Consider the following 16,909-nt stretch of genomic DNA (forward strand, 5'->3'; position numbering starts at 1 on the left):
TGAACCTGGCCTCAGTGGCACGTTAAGGGTAGGTTGGATAGAATTTGGAGGAGATGGTCCGTTTGGTAGATTATTTGTACATCTTAAAAGCTGTACCATTTTAAGCAGAAAATGCTTAGTTACTTTGCCAAAATTGTCACGCATGTGAAAAATTTGAAAAAGCACAATACTAACAAACTGGGACAGATGTACGTAACACCATGTGAAGAAAAAATAGCAAACATATTTCTAAAAAAAAATATTTTTTACATTTCAGAGCTAACTGTAGACTTGTTTGGGGAACACTGTGCACCAGTATTTTTGGCTCACGAAACATAATCATTTTCTTTTTTTATTAAAAGATGTACAAAAATGCATTGTTACAAGCACAATGCAGCTTACACTTTGGGTTAAGAACAAAATCCCCCCCTTTTATAAGCACGTAGAAATGGTTCTATCTCTGGCTGCTGTACAAGACAGAGAATTATTATTCAGTCTGTTTGATAAGTGTCAGTTTTACAATGTAATCCTTTGGTGGAAAATATCACTTCACTCTGTTTGCACACTTTTAACTGGCTTCTCAATGTTCCTTTCTTTACTTGTAGGGAAAAATGCCAGCCAATGATGATCAGATTAAAGAATACTTATCTAGTGGGAGAGGCCACTTCAATAGTGAAATAGTGGCGCAGTACCAAGACCAGTGTTTGGAGAGCCTGAGTGAGCAAAGGATGAAGAACCAAAAGTCTGGGTCCCTTCCTTGTGAGCTTGGTAAGTTTTTTTGTTTTTACATGATTAATTTGGTAGCTAAAGTTGCACTAAACTCAGAAGTTAAATCTTAAAAATACATTCAGGTACCTTAACTATTAACAATAATGTATCTTATTTGTATATCACTCGGCTGTAGATCCTCAAATCATCTCTGAATTGGTGCTGACACTGTCCTTTCTTTCTGGAGGGTGCCTACTTTTGTTCCCCATGGTCCCTGTGTGCGTTGTAAAGTAGTCACTACTCCAAGCTAGCTCCTGTGATAGACTACAACTTTAGTACAAATGAGTAAACTTAACATGAGATTGTAGTCCATCACGGGAGCGAGCTTGGAGCGGTGGCTACTTTACAACGCACACAGGGATCATGGGTGAAAAAAAAGAAGCAACCCTCTAGAAGGAAGGACAGTGTCAGCACCAATTCAGAGATGATTTAAGGATCTACAGCCGAGTGATACACCAATAAATAAGATACATTTTGGTCAATAGTTAAGGTACTTGAATGCATTTTTAAGATTTAACTCCGGAGTTTAGTGACACTTTAATGACTGCTTTTACTGATTACTCATGTTCATTTCTCAGTAGCAGGTCAAATGTAGTATGCTTTCAGATACTTTGGAGTTGCTTTGACTTGCTGAGTTGCTTCAGTTTGTCATTTCCATCCTCAAGGAGTTGCTTTGAGCTGTTTTTCCATTTACAATGACGTGTGTGGGGAAGAAAACCAGTTCAGATGCAAACAAATACTCATGTACATAAGCCGTTAAGCATCATGTGCATTTTAGTAGCATTAAATCTAGTTTCTAAACTTTGGAAAATGCTCAGCGGCATGATTTTTAGAATCCATCAATTCATTAGATTGAGAATAATCAATAAACTGAATGTCTGATGGACACAAATTCCATGGTGAATAACTGTTTGGAGAAACTAAACGGCAGAGGTAAACACTTATCTATACTTCTGAAGTTTTGAAACTGTCCCTGGAGTTCTTCTCTAAGTTTTATAATAAAAGGATATGTCTGTGTCATTATGGCTTAATGCATTAACAGTCATTTATTTTGTACCATACAGGAAAAGTAACTGACCATTGACTAGAATCAGACATTGTATGGCTTAGAAAAAGTACTCGCATGAAGCCATATTAAAACAAACAGGGCTATTCACACAGGGTGAAGAGTTTGGAGAAGGGAACAATCTAGGACAACATAGCTGAACTGGAAAGTGAGCTGAATTGGAGAATGTTTCCAAATCGGCTATTTTGGTCTAGATTGTTCACTTCTCCTGCCTTCTCCAAACTCTTCACTCTTTAGTGAATAACCCTGTAAATCCACATTAGCCAATTCTCCAGATTTTTCTTTTACACAGCAGAACAGGAAGTAACCTACCACGATGGGAATATGGGCATTGGTAGTTCCCTGGCTGACATGATTATCCTATGACTACTTACTGAGTCACTCGCATGAAATAAGCATGCAGTCAGTGTGGTCAGAAGTGTGGACCTGCATGTTTTTTCCTGAGTCAGTAATTCATTAGGTAGATGAAGCTATAGGAGGAACAGGACAGTCAAAGAACTAATGATAACTAGAAAACGAACGTTTACTGTAAATCAGCGCAGAGCTGCATCTGAAGAGACTTATCTTGACACTTAAAGTCGATGCACAAAAACCAAGAAGCGCTTCTACAATCTTTTAACTATAAGTATATATTTTTTAAATTTACAATAAACAAGTTAGACAAAACAATACATTATTATAGATACTGACTCCCATGGCCTTGGCCTCCTGCTGAGCATGTGTCCTTTTTTTCTCTGTCTTATGCCTTCTTCTCCAGCCTTAAATACCCAGACATTCGAAATCATCCTCAACATCATCAATAGATTTTCTCCATGGGATACAAATTGCTTAGAAATGTTCACAACATTTCCATCACTGTATCTTTTTTGATACAAGCCATTTACAATGTATGTGCTCTCTGGTCTTACATTCTAGTAGTATTTAAAAGCTCAGTCTAGTAGACTAGCAACTCAGGCATGTTTTAGAAGGCCAGTGGGAGAATACTGGTGGACTTATGAGCTTCTATGAGCTGTCCTTCCATCCATCCTTAGTTTTGAATGTAATTAGGAACTCGCTATGAAGAAAAAAAAAGTAGGCCACCCCTGCTGACCTAGCCTTTAAAAAAATGTTAGTTGGCATGCTGGCAAATCTGCTTTAATACTTTGAGTGACTACTTAGATTGAGTATATTGCATAGGAATTCTGACTGCACTCTGTCTTTACTAACATGCATGCTTGTCCCGGATCATTGACATAGAAGGTCATCAGTTTTTATAGGTGGTCGGCAATGGCATCTGCTGTATCTCTCTCAGTTCAGGTTTCCTTTAAATAACTGGGAACTGCTACCGTTACATGCTACCAGCACAGTGGTGACCTGGGAGTGGTGCCAACAGATAACGGTTACTAGCAATTCAGTGAATGAAACATCCAACCTTACATCATTAGCCTGAACAAACATTTGTCTTATGTGGTATGTCAAAACTGCTTTTTATTCCCCATCCAAACTTTACGCGTAAGTTTGGATGGGAAGACCAAGATTGATGTATCATATATATCTCATTTGGAAGTGTGCTTAATTAGTATCATATATAATCCTTTAATATTTTTAAATGATGTATTACTGCTTTTTCTTGACTCTCTTATCAAAGAGCGTGTGTGTGTGTGCGCGTGTGTTTAATTGAAAAGAAAAAAAAAAGATGCACTGCTCCTCTCCTAAGGTCTGTGTGACCTGAACTGTGTTTAAACTTTGGGGGTTGATTTACTTAAGGCAAATAAGCTGTTCATGTTGCAGAGGAAGTTTCTTTTACCTCAGTGAATGTGGTAAAAATTCACTTTGTAAAAGAATACCCAATCACGTGAAGGAAAATAAAAATAAAACCGTATTTTTGCTTGCACATGATTGAATTATATTATATTCACTAGTCTAAGGAAAAATTCCCTTGCAAAGTGCGAATTCCCTTGCAAAGTGAACAGCTTATTTGCTTTCAGTAAATCAAGCCTAATGAATGAATGACAGGTTTGGGTAATCTACCATCCCTTTTGTGTGTTAAACATGAGGGCTTTTATCTCAGAAGATCTCTCTTGACAATAAGCAATATTCAAAAAGCTGGCAAGAGCCAGAAGTACCCGAATAGTGAATAGTAATTATAAATCTACATATCGGTTGAAACGTTTTAGGGTTGAATGCTTTACAGAGCAACTCCAGTCAATTCAAATTAGAAAAATTTACCTGATAGTCCTACCCACAAAATATTGCAACGGTGCGAAAGTGAAATATTGAAATTGTACATTCAATTAGACAATAAATGTGAATTCTATTTCATCTATTGCAACTAGATTGAACACGCATTTCACAGAGGTGTTAGGCAGAACTGTAGCTTTGTATCACAATACTGTTTGTTTGCAATGCTCCCAATAAAATGTAGCAAGGGCACTGCTTGGAACCAGGGAACACACTTGCCTAGATTTAGATTCCTTGTTAAGGCTGGGTTCACACCTAGGCGTATTGAATATGCGCATTTGTACCGCGATTCGCGGTTCCGAGGGCTTCTTGGTTGTATCCCAATGGAAACGCGAGACCAAAACGCCCCAAAGAAGTACATGTACTTCTTTGGGCGTAGGCCGTTTTGTAGCGAGTTCAGACGGGCTGAAATACGGAAAGGTGTGAACCATACCCATAGAAAATAATGGGATTTTCAAGTTAGTACGTTTTGTAGAGCGTTCATAGAGCGTTGAACGCGCTACAAAACGGAAAGGTGTCAACCAGGCAGAGTCAGTGCCATTCAGAGTATAAACCAAATCCCCCCCAAAAAGGGATATAGCAACCATATGAGGAGGACATGTTGCTTGATTTGAAGAAAAAAGCCATACACTGTTATTCACTAGTACAGAACTTTAATCCATAGAGCTTACAACTTTCAGCATGACGGGACTTGCCACCCACCTCTAACGTGTTTCACCTAAATGGACTTAGTCGGCTTAGGCTCTACGACTAAGCCCATACAGGTGAAACACGTTAAAGGTGGGCAGCCACTGGGTGGCGAGTCCTGTCATGATGGAAGTTGCAAGTTCTATGGATTGAAGCTTTGTACTGGTGAATAGCAGTGTGCAGCTTTTTTCTTCAAATCTTGCATTTGTGGAGCGTGGATGGCTCCTGGCAAGCACCCGCCTACATGTGTCCTAAACCGGTGCTGGATGGAGCGATGAAACCCTTTTTTTGTCTATATACAAGGAAATGTTGCTTAAGGCCAGGTTCACACCATTTTCTGCACCAGATCAGGAATGCAGTGCATTGCGTTTTGCCACAATGTTGCCGCGTTCCAGAGCAGGTTTTTTTTTTGTTTTGCTTTTCTTTTTTGTGTGCTTAAAATGGCTTTCAGGTGCGTTGCAGTGCGTTTGTATCCGTTTTTGATGCGTTTCCATGCATTCTAGACCAAACAAAATGAGACATGCATGGCCCATTCACACCATATCCAGATCATCTCCAGACCAGATTGTTTCCGGACCCAAAATGCATCCTAATGTATCCCTATGCTATTTATGGCCTCTGTTCACACCAGCGCAGTCCATTCCAGACCACACCAGAAAAAATACTGCAGGTCTCATTTTGTCTGGTATGCACTGGAACGCATGGAAATGCCTAAAAATGCATACAAATGCACTGGAACACACCTAAAAGCCAATTTTAAGCTAAAAGAAAAAACTCTGGAACACCGCAAAATAGCAGTAAAAACACATCAAAACGCAATGCACTGTGTTACAGATCTAGTCCGGAAAATGGTGTGAACCTGCCCACAGTATTTTTCTGGGCTGGGCTGGAACCGACTGCGCTGGTGTGAACAGAGGCCAGAAATGGCATAGGAATACTTTGGGATGCATTTTGGGTCCGGAAACAATCTGGTCTGGTCTGGTCTGGAGATGATGTGGTGTGAATGGGCCCTCCTACACAATATGAATGCCATGGTGAAAATGCCTCCTCAGGCAGGCCGCATCCTCTAATGTAGATCACACTGCTTTGCCAAAAATATACATTTTATAAACATCAAGCTATAATTCCAACAGCTTTAAAACACTAACCAAAACGAATCCTTTTTAATTTTTGTGAGAGGGCGAGTGTTTCTAGTAAACACACCAAAACATTGTGAGGGGAATTGATCAAAAGTGGAGCGGACAAAATCTGGAGCAGCTGTGCATGGCAACCAATCAGCTTCTCTCTTTAAAATTACATCAATTCTCACCTTGTGAATGTATACTGAATTCCCTTCCTACAGTATAAATGAATGCCTCACTTGAAGATCCACTTTATTCCTCTTGCCCACTTCCTGTCCCTGGTTCAGTAATAAAAGATCTTTGGTATTCTGGAGATAACATAGAAGAACCTTTCCTATCTGAATTGTTTTTGGCAAAAGTGTTATTTCCAGATAGAATTCACCGGGGAGTAAATTTGACACTGACCTGGTTTTCCATTAGACCAGAGGAAACAGAATGGAATAATAACCTTGTGATGAAAGTGAACCTAAAGAGAAAGACTATGGAAATATTTCCACGTGATCTCTATATTTAAACATGGCAAGGAGGTTGTTTGATGGTAGAAGAATTACATTTACTCCCTTATACAAAATGCATGGACTTCCATTTCCAGGCACACAGGACTATACACTGCCTTCGCTATTTCACTTTAATTTTCTTTGAAATGTACAATTCCCATAGTTATTAACAAGGTGTGCAATGCATTATTCTCACATGAAGTAGTTGTCTAACACTGAAAGCCTTTATGTCTCATGAATCAATTTTGTATCACCACCTCGGATTTATACTCTTATCAGTAGATACCCCACTGACAATCAGTTCTATCAGCCTATAGATAGCAGTATTTGAGGAGCTATAACTAATGCTGTCATTTCTGCAAATTGAATTTTACACCCAAAATATTGCAAAAAGCCAAGAAATGTGTACAAGAAACTTAACTCATCTGTGAATTAAAAGAAAACTAAGACAAACCTTTTTTTGGCCATTGTTCTCATTTACATTTACTAATGCACTCCTGTGACCCAGACTCAGCACATAGGGCCTGCTTGGCAGCTGACTCTGCCTCTCTAGAGTCAGAGTCAGCTGTGCCCACCCCTCCCCTGCCTATCCCTCTAATGTGTGCTGGAGGAATAGAGAGAGGGGAGGAGGGAATCCCTGCGGGGAGCGGTGACTGTCAGTCATCGCTCTCTGGACCGTCAGCGTTTTGTGATCACTCGGTTCTCAAGCTATAGAGCTGATGTGTGACATTATGATCTAACCATCCTTCTGGTGTTGAGCAGTGAACATCTCCTTCACTCCCTCCGAACACTCAGATATGCAGAATGCTCACCCATTTATTTGTTTCTTAAAGCCATTTGGACTGGAAAGGCAGCGTTAGCTTTGTGACTCAAGTTGCAAGTGTTGGTACTTGCACATCATCGATTGGGGGCCAGAACATTACCCGGGTGTCGCCTATGTAAAATACACAGAATAATAAAGCAATTATAGTGAAGAAAAACTGAAAGGATTACCATTGATAAGTAATTACACCAGAGATTGTTGATCCAGGGAATATTTGAATTCCTTAGGGGGTGTGTTCACACTAGCTGCATGTAAAATAATCCATTTTGACATGCAGGATAGTGAACCCTGGTTACAGGCAGTGCCTTTAGTTCTTACAACAATCTTTTTCCTTTGGTAAGCTAAGTAAAATTGTATTCATTCCTATGCACTGCAGCTCTGCTATGGAAACGGACAGTGACTTCATGTGAGCTCCGACGTGTCTCCATTGTTCCTCGACGCACTGACACGCACCTGAAGGCAGTGGTGCAGTGTGAACAGGACACATAGAAAGTTGTGTTCTCATTTCCCTTACGATGAGTGGCGTTGAGCAAGTGTGGACAAACAGAAGTCACCGCATGTAGTGTGAACGGGCCCTTAGGTGACCAAAGAAGAATTATTTTCCTCTGTTGGGGCAAATTTAACCATGATTCATGAGGGATGTTGTTGCTTTCCTCTGAATCCTCAGTGGTTTTGGGTTCTGTAGATCCAGGTTTTCAATTTATTCATTCATTTTTTTCCATTGAATTCATTCAATAGTGTCTTTCTTTTTTCAACCTATGTAAAAAAGTGTTTCAATGTTTTATTAACCCTTGTAGTGGGGCTAGCCCTGCACTGTACGGGTTAAGTGTTCATTTGTGTCTAGCTTACAAAAAAAATGTTATACTCACCTGAAGCTCTGAGACAAGCTTGCTCTTAAGGTGGCCATACACCTTACAACCATCGCTAGACTTTTGTCTTGCGATGGCTGTAAGCTAATTAAAATCTCGTACGATCTGCCCATCTTGGACAGGCAGATCGTACGTGCGATCATCGAAAGCCGTCCCCGCTGAGGGGCGGGCTTCCGATGACTGCAATGATGAACGGGCAGTGTGCGCTTGCGCACACCGGCCCGTTCGGCATTTGTTTCCCGAGCATGACACAAACCCGCCGACAGTCGTACGATTCTTGGCGGGTTTCCATACATGCTCGTTAGACAAAAGATGTGCGACCGTACAGTAGAAGCGGTCGCACGCCTTCCATACACCTTGCGATTATCGTACGATCGTGGGATTTCTCGCGATTATCGTACGATAATCGCAAGGTGTATGGGCACCTTTAGACGGGTCCTTCCAGTGTGTCTCCCCTTCCGCTGCAGTGGTCCAAGGTCCTGTAAATCATCACATTCTATACACTGTGCATAGACCTGAGGATGCTGAGGAACAGGAGAAAGGCTGGAGGGAATGCGGTCACAGCCGGCTTGGAGCTTCGTGTGAGTGGAACTTTATTTGTGTCCCTAGACACAAATGAGCACTTAAAGGAGAACTATGGGGGTGAGCGAATTACACTCATCCTCATAGTTAGAGACAACACGTGAGATCGAAACTGTCACAGGTCGGCTCTTTTGTTTAGGAAGTGAACAAAAACATACCGCCGTTTGCTTCCCGATCATCTCCCTGCGGAGAGTGGTGACTGTCAGTCTCTGCTTCCTGCAGGGACTCCCTTCCCCTCCCCTCCCCTCCCCTCCCTTCCCCTCCCCTCCCCTCCCTTCCCCTCTCTTCCCTTCCCCTACCCTCCCTTCCCCTCTCCTCTCCTCCTCCTCCTCTCCTCTCTGATCCTCCAGCGCTGACTAGAGGAAAGGATGGGAGAGGGGGCGGGCACAGCTGGCTCTGCCTCTAGATAGGCAGAGTCTGCTGTCAATCAGCCAGCTGGGTGGCTCTTGAGAGTATTATTGGGATCTGTCCCGGCTGCGGTGCTCTCGGCATGCGGCAGGCAATAGCCCGCTATATGGTGAGTTTTGGGTCATGGGAGGATGTTCGTATATGTCCTCCTGCGACCCTAACAAAAACTATGGGAACAAAAGTTACCCCATAGTTCTCCTTTAACCCTTTCAGTGCATGGGGTAGCCCCACTGCATAGGGTTAAAAGATTTTTCTGGAGTTCTTTAAACTTGAGCTATGTATGCAGACTGAGATGTATGGTCTCTGTTATTTTTTATTAAACAATTGTATATTACAACAAAATAAATGGAATGTATGGTTTTCACGTGAAATGTATGTGGAAAAGTCCCGGCCGATAAAGCTGACTGTACACAGCTAACCCAGACATTGACCTTCAATGCAGCTGACACTCAGCGCTGCGTGCAATACCCGCCTTCTCCGGCAGGGGGTCCCCCAGCTCAGGAGCGTGGCTCTCACCATTCATTCTTCCGGGGCACGTCAACCGGAGGCGGGGCTATACGTGCCATGGAAACCGCGAGGTGACCCACCGGATGCCCGAGAGAGCTGCCAGGGTAAGTGTGTTGTCACCTTATTGTGTGCCGGAAACTTTCACTGTAGTAGTGATTTGGAGGAATGTCTGGCCTGTATATTCTATCCGGTGTACTGTGTATTAATCAGCAGAACTTGCCAGGTGTGGACTGAGCTGAGCATTGCCCTGTCTGTGTACTGGTGATGGACATAATACTACACAGAGGGATCAGCCGAGCTCTGTATGTGACAGATGTGTTCTCTGATGAGCAATGCTAATGATTTCTCTGCATGACCGGCTGGCCTGTACTATGGCAGTGTGATCTCCTGGTGTCCAGCAGGTAATTGGTTGGGAACCTGAAAGGACGGAGTTATGTAGGCTGTCATTCAGCTGTACTACAAATGCTAACTGTGTGTCATACTGATCCCCTGGCTTCAGTACTTCATAAGTCACCTGACTGAAGTATTACTGGGGCACAGATTGGGGGAACATTTAGCAGTCCCCTAATACGTGGACATGACTGATTCATTATACATGGGGAAAAGAAAATGAACACTGACATGGGGCAACCAATCAGACGTCATCATTTGTTTTTGTGTTCTCATTACCTTTCCTCTAGTACTATGATGAAGCAGCGGAGCATGTAACCTGGTGACATCTTATCACCATAGATCAGTCTTCATATGTTAGTAGAGTCATGCTGGGTTTCATAATGTATTATTGTTGTGATTGGATGTGTACTGGTCATGTGACCGGTGCCCTCAGACAGATCATATTACCCAACAGACAAGTATGTGGCTCTCCCTGCACCGTGTGTTCGGTAACATGTTTATCATTGTGTGTGCTGATTCCATATCTCAGCTCTTCAATAATGGATTCTGCAATCAGAAGTTCAAACAGTATGTTGACCGTACACTTAAAGTGGAACTCCACCTATAATGAGATATATACTTCCATATGCAGTATATAAATCAGGGGTGGACAAATTCATTTGGAATTCAGGAGCTGGTCTGTCCAATCCAGGAGCAAATAGGATTTTTTTAGGAGCATTGGCTACCCGGCTCCTGGGACGTCCCTAGCATTTTCGCCGCCTAAGGTGGGGGGAAGGTGCAGACAGTGCACGTTCAGGGGTGGTGTGCTGTGCACGTTTGCGGCTTTGCAGCCCACTCTGGCCGGCGTCCCGCCCAGCTCACTGACTTTTTTTGCCGCCTGATGCGGCCAGGGGTATGTCACGCTCTGGTCGGAGTCTTGGAGGCGACAGTGATGTCTGGTTGCCAGGAGCTCGGCGTGAGACCGGCAAAAGAGCCCCAGGTTGTAAGAGCTGGGCAGAGAGATATGTATGGCCCTTACACATTCTCCCTCCCCTCCCCCCGGCTCTAGCAACTTGGGACGCTCTGGCCGGGAAGGGGGCAGCAGGCACACTGCAAACATTGTGCATTAGAGCGGCCATGCCACTCTGCCTAACGCCCCACGTGACCCAAAGAGACGCCTCATTATATGGACGGTCCAAGGCCATGGGGATCCTATCCTATCACTTGGGATCCTACACTATAGTAGCTGCAGCTATGGCACTCAGTTGTAGTAGGACCCAGAAGATCACCGTAAAGTACTGTAGTAGCTGCAGTTACTACAGATTATTACACGGTCCCCATGGCCCTACCTGACATCATTTTTTCTATACTGTATACTTAAATTGTACCAAGCTGGGTCAGTGTAAGTATATATCAATCATTACAGCTGGAGTTCCACATTAAACTTGTCACTGTGATAAAGGCATTTAACCACTTGAAGTCTGCGGTGTTTACACTCCCTTCCTGGCCAGGCCATTTTTCAGTATTCAGCGCGGCAGTACTTTGACATTTATTCCGTCATGCAATGCTGTACTGAAATGAAGGTCCATTGTAGCCATAAAAGCGGTATTGTTATGTAAAAATGAAATGTACTGTAGTTTTCATGATAGCAAAGATGGTCTGATGTTACAATCTTAATGTAAGCTGCTGCCATTTTTATATCATCAACCTAAACTGAGTTGTCCGGGGGGTTAGAATGTGTGACTATATACAAATAATAATAGGATGTGTCTGGCATAGTCTACCAGTAAAGTATAGATTACAGCTGCAGTGCCAGACCTGGTTCATACCTTTCTTTGTCCATATGTCCGGGTTGGCATAGCGTGCTCTCATCATTGTAGTAGCTCCTGACAATATTTCTGATGTCATTTGTAAACTGTACAGCAGGTTTGATGCAAGAATATATATTTATATATTCTTGATGGAAAGGGAAAGTGCGAGGGACACGTTTCCTGTGTTATATATAAGTTGGTTAGTAAATTCAACGTGACCTTTTACTCATAAAATAAGAATAAAAACCCACTTTTTAGTGAAGTTTTATTTAAATGGAGCTGACTCCCATAATTATAAAACAAGAAATCTTATTTCCTGTGTTTTCATTAACCACTTGAAGACCAGGTGTTTAGACCCCCTTCCTGACCAGGCCATTTTTCAGTATTCAGCGCTGCGGTACTTTCACTGACGTTTATTCCGTCATGCAACGCTTTACTGAAAGAAATTTGATACCATTTTTTGGGGACATTTAATCACCACTGGGGGTTTTATTTTTTTACTATATTAAGGAAAAATTATTGAAATTTTTGGGGAAAAAGGTTTTTTCCCCCATTATGTTAGGAAACAATGATTATTACCCATATTTTTGGTAAAATATAAAAGACGGGGTCACGTCGGGTAAATAGACCAACAGCAGAGAGGGGGCCGGAGCTCCCTCTGATCCCCTGTGACGGAGGCCTTATGCTGGTCCTGGGCTCGCACCGGGCACAGCGGAGCCCGGGACCAGCTTGACAGCGGGGGGGGGGGGCGCACATCACGGGACCTCATACAAGCGATCCGCCAGCTCTATACCCGGTGGATCGCTTGTATATTAACGGACATCGCTGCCTGTTTTCAAATAACGGGCATTTCCCGTTATTTGAGGGAGTGTGTCTGAGCGGATGTCTAAAGACGCCCGCTCAGATCTAGAGAGCTCCTGGCCGACCGTTTTTTTTACAATGGCCGGCCAGGAAGTGGTTAAGATGTCCAAAATATTAAATACTTTCCAATACTACTCCCCTGTGATAACAATATGATGGGACTGCCAAATCCAGGCTCCACAGGAAGCGAGTGTTACATCCAGGTAACGAGTCACTCCTTCTTGTTTGCTCTCTGACGTGGGTTTTAGACGGGCCATATTTTCTGCTTTCTGCACCCCAGTTCCTATGTTTTCATGCATAGTTGAGTTGCTTAGCCTTGTTTCCATGTTGGAGGTATGGCTTTTTGACCGCAAGGCCGCAGAAAAATGTCAGCAGGTGCCCTGGACTGATGAGAAAAAATTAGAAATATTTGGCTGGAGCAGGAGGCAGTTTGTTCCCCAAAGGGCTGGAGAGCGGTACAATAATGAGTGTCTGCAGCAACAGTGAAGCATGGTGGAGGTTCCTTGTATGTCTGGGGCTGCATTTCTGCCAATGGAGTTGGAGATTTTGTCAGGATCAATGGTGTCCTCAATGCTGAGAAATACAAGGAGATACTTATCCATCATGCCATACCATCACGGAGGTGTGTGATTGGCCCTAAATGTATTCTGCAGCAGGACAATGACCCCAAACTTCAGCCAATGTCATTAAGAACTATCTTCAGTGTAAAGAAGAACAGGGAGTCCAGGAAGTCATAGTTTGAGCCCTACAGAGCCATGATCTCAGCATCCTCGAGTCTGTCTGGGATGACATGAAGAGACAGAAGGATTGGAGGCAGCGACATCCACAGAAGATCTGTGCTTAGTTCTCCAAGATGTTTGGAACAACCTACCTGCCGAGTTCCTTCAAAAACTGTGTGACAGTGTACCTAGAAGGCAAATGGGGGTCACACCAAATATTGATTGGATTTGGAATTCTCTTCTGTTCATTTACTTTCCATTTTGTTAAATTCTGAAAACATTCTTATTTTACAGCATTTTTTCTCACCTGCCTAGAACGTTTGCACAGTCCTCTGTTTACTGTGTTAGCTGGCAAAAGATTCGTCATGTGGTTGACCGTTAACAAACTTCAGCTACATTGTACAGCTAAGAACAAGGGAAATGCCCGTTATTTGAAAACAGGCAGCGATGCCCGTTAATGCTATGTGCTTCATCACATAGCAAATGTCCTTTCTTGCTTTTGAAGATGATATGCTTCCTATGCCTGTTTGCTGTGGCTGTAACCTAGCCTGGATTCAGTCTCGCTCAGAACTTACTATTCAGTTTTATTTTTATAAACTCCTTAGGAAAGGTTTCCGAGTCCCATGAAATAAGTGCAAGAATACAGGAAATCCACACACGTATACATGGAATAATCCATTCGTCAATAAGATATATTATTGACCTATTCCTATTGACCCCTATTCCTGTAATGTATTCTTCAGATCAGTAAACATTGTAATCCCCAAATATCTTAATTCTGTCATTTGTCAGCCGCCTTTCCAGCCCAGAATGACAAAGAAACCGTTGTGTAAAACTGTCTGACCGACCTGAATAAAGAACAGGGAAGCCAGGAGAGGAAGGGACCTGCACTCACAATACAATGCTCTGGCATAGAGCAGCGACATTAGAAGGGGGGCATGATCACTGGGAGCGTGTGTTCTGATTTTCCAGCAGAGACTAAAGCTGGCCATACACCAGAAGAGTTTCATATGAAATGTTTTCATCCAATTCTCTAGCAGCTAATGGGGGTCAAAGGACTATCATTTTCAACCGTAGTGATGAAAAAAACGGAGCAGGATGGAAGATCTTTCTCGAAATGGATGTGGTTTTTGGTTAAACTCCATTCATTAAAACTCCATCCACACTTAAACTCCAATAAAATCAAACAAACAAAATTTCAGATGACTTGTGTCAAGTCTCTGATGGCAATATTGAATGTTCTGACAAGATTTTTTCATATGAACGTTTATAAGGAAATCTACCAGTATACCGCCAGCTTAAAGGGTATCTATGGTCTATGTCTTTCTCTATTGAGTTTGAGTTCTATCCCCCTCCTAATAACTATATTGATATAGAAGTTTGTAAGCTTACTTATTGAAGAGGCCCACAGCATGAACCATGGACAGTGACGCAACTCTTGCAGAGCTTATATTCGGAACTACAACTCAACGTCTAAACTTCCCACAATGCTTCATCATCATTGATTGCTTGAAGCAATGCATGATGGGATATGTAGTCTTGAGAGATCGAGATTGCATCACACCAAGCAGCATGGAAAGAGATGCAAAGCACACTGGGAATCCAGGACGTTGATGAAAGTGATGGGCAGACAGAAGGCAGCACTCACTACATAAAAGGGATTTTTTCAAGTAAGCTTTGTAAGCTTTGATTGCATTATCAAACACAAAACCAAACCATATGCAAGCAATGTACACCGAGTGAATATGACGCAGGCACAACTGCATATGAACACAGAAACATATGTTTTTTGTTAGCTTTCCTCTTCATATCATCATGGGAATGGCCTGCTTTGTGCTGTACAAGCAATCTGTGTATATTAAAACTGAATTCTCTGTGAGCTCTCTTCATTAGTATACATACTGGGAACCCCCCCACTTGGACAGCGTATTGTGTGTAAAGGCAGAGGTGGTGTTTAGTGATCTTGTTATTGCAGGGAGGGGGGCAGTTGTTTACAGCCTATTGTGCAATCTGATCCCAATGTCAGACTAAAGCTGGATATACACTTTACAACCATCGCACGACTTTCATCTTGCGATGGTTGTAAGCTAATTAAAAGCTCGTACGATCTGCCCATCTTGGACAGGCAGATCGTACTTGCGATCATTGCAAGCCCGCCCCCCTGAGGGGGCGGGCTTCCGATGACTGCAATGCTGAGCAGGCAGTGTGCACACACCGGCCTGTGCAGCATTTGTCTTACGAGCACGCCACAAACCCGCCGAAAAGGTACGATTTTTGGCTAGTTTTCCAACGTGCTCGTAAGACAAAAGACTTGCGACCGTACCGTAGAAACTGTTGCACGCCTTCCATACACCTGCCGATTATCGTACGATCGCGGGATTTCCCGTGATTATCGTACAATAATCGGCAGGTGTATGGCCACCTTAAATTTCCTGTGGCGAAACATTTACATTTCTAGGATTCAGCCCTAAAAAAAAGTTCATAAAAACAAAAATGAAGAAAGCCAGCAATGTGAGTCATGAAAATGTGTACATGTATACATCATCACTGCACCTCTACATTACCACAATACATGCTAATCACTTACAAAGGTGGAAATGGGCTTTAACCCCAAGGCTTTTTCTCCCAAGTATACTTTCACAAAGCCAACACACCATAATAACAATCCTTATTTTCAGAAAGTGATTGTGTTTTTTTCCAGCTGAGTCCAATGAGGGGCTAAAATGAAGACGCTTCTCTGTGCAATTGAACTTTGTTAATTAAACCTTTTTACTTTTTGATCTTCTCCGATTAAACAGTTTGACAACAATCTGTGTATGTGACCAAATCATTTTTGAGTCTTGGTGAGTCTTGCTGAGCAGATATTGGGTTTGTCTATGTACCGGGTAAAAGGTCTGCCTTTGTACGACCCTATTAATACATTGCTGAGAAAGGGGGAGCGGTTTAGAACCCTGATGTACTGTACGTCATCGGTCACATTGGGATCACCGAGTAGGAAATAGTCATTAACATTGTTAATGGAACATTCTGTTATCCTGCAAGTTCACGCTTCGTTTGGTGTGCTTATTTTTTATCACGTATTCATAAACTGCAGTAGACAGATAAAGAACAATCTTTCATAAGCATCTCGGCAAGCATTACAAGTGTCCGCACAAGATAATCAGTCTGTGGGTATGACAGGTCCTCCTATGCATGGCAAGCCTTGACTCCTGTGATCCCACACAAGGTCTTATTCAGATTTCGGAATATTTCTTGCTGCACTCTACATGCTTATCTTCTGTTCATTGCATGCCAGGAGGATTCGGTGCAGGTTATAATACATCCACACCATCAGCAGGACACAGGTAATGGACATTTCCAGCCACTCTCATCAAGGCGCTGATGCTGGGAGGACATTTGTAGAGATTGTTTTACCTTCATACACAGTTAAAATGTCACATGATTGAATCAAATAGATATTTTTTGTGCTATGGGTTGACTTGCTATGTTGCCTTTATGGGCTTGTGGATGTTGCTAATAATGGGGGACTTGATCAGCAACACCTTCTTTATAATTGTTACACGTTCTCATTCACATAGGAAAGTGAAGAGAAATGTCCTAATTCAAAGCGCTCACACGG

The 16,909-nt window shown here is 42.6% G+C and overlaps 1 protein-coding gene across 1 annotated transcript in view; it reads left to right on the plus strand.

Annotated features, from left to right (window-relative positions):
- Window positions 1-9,541: 9,541 nt before the first annotated feature.
- Window positions 9,542-16,909, plus strand: part of SLC11A2 (solute carrier family 11 member 2) — a 64,182-nt gene continuing 56,814 nt past the window's right edge. Inside the window, exon 1 of the mRNA XM_018562112.1 lies at window positions 9,542-9,631. The gene's annotated coding sequence lies outside the window, so the exon portion shown is untranslated. The remainder of the gene's footprint in view (window positions 9,632-16,909) is intronic.

The sequence above is a fragment of the Nanorana parkeri genome, unplaced genomic scaffold (assembly GCF_000935625.1).
Source record: "Nanorana parkeri isolate BGI_ZX_2015 unplaced genomic scaffold, ASM93562v1 scaffold561, whole genome shotgun sequence".
In the NCBI taxonomy this organism is placed as follows: domain Eukaryota; kingdom Metazoa; phylum Chordata; class Amphibia; order Anura; family Dicroglossidae; genus Nanorana; species Nanorana parkeri.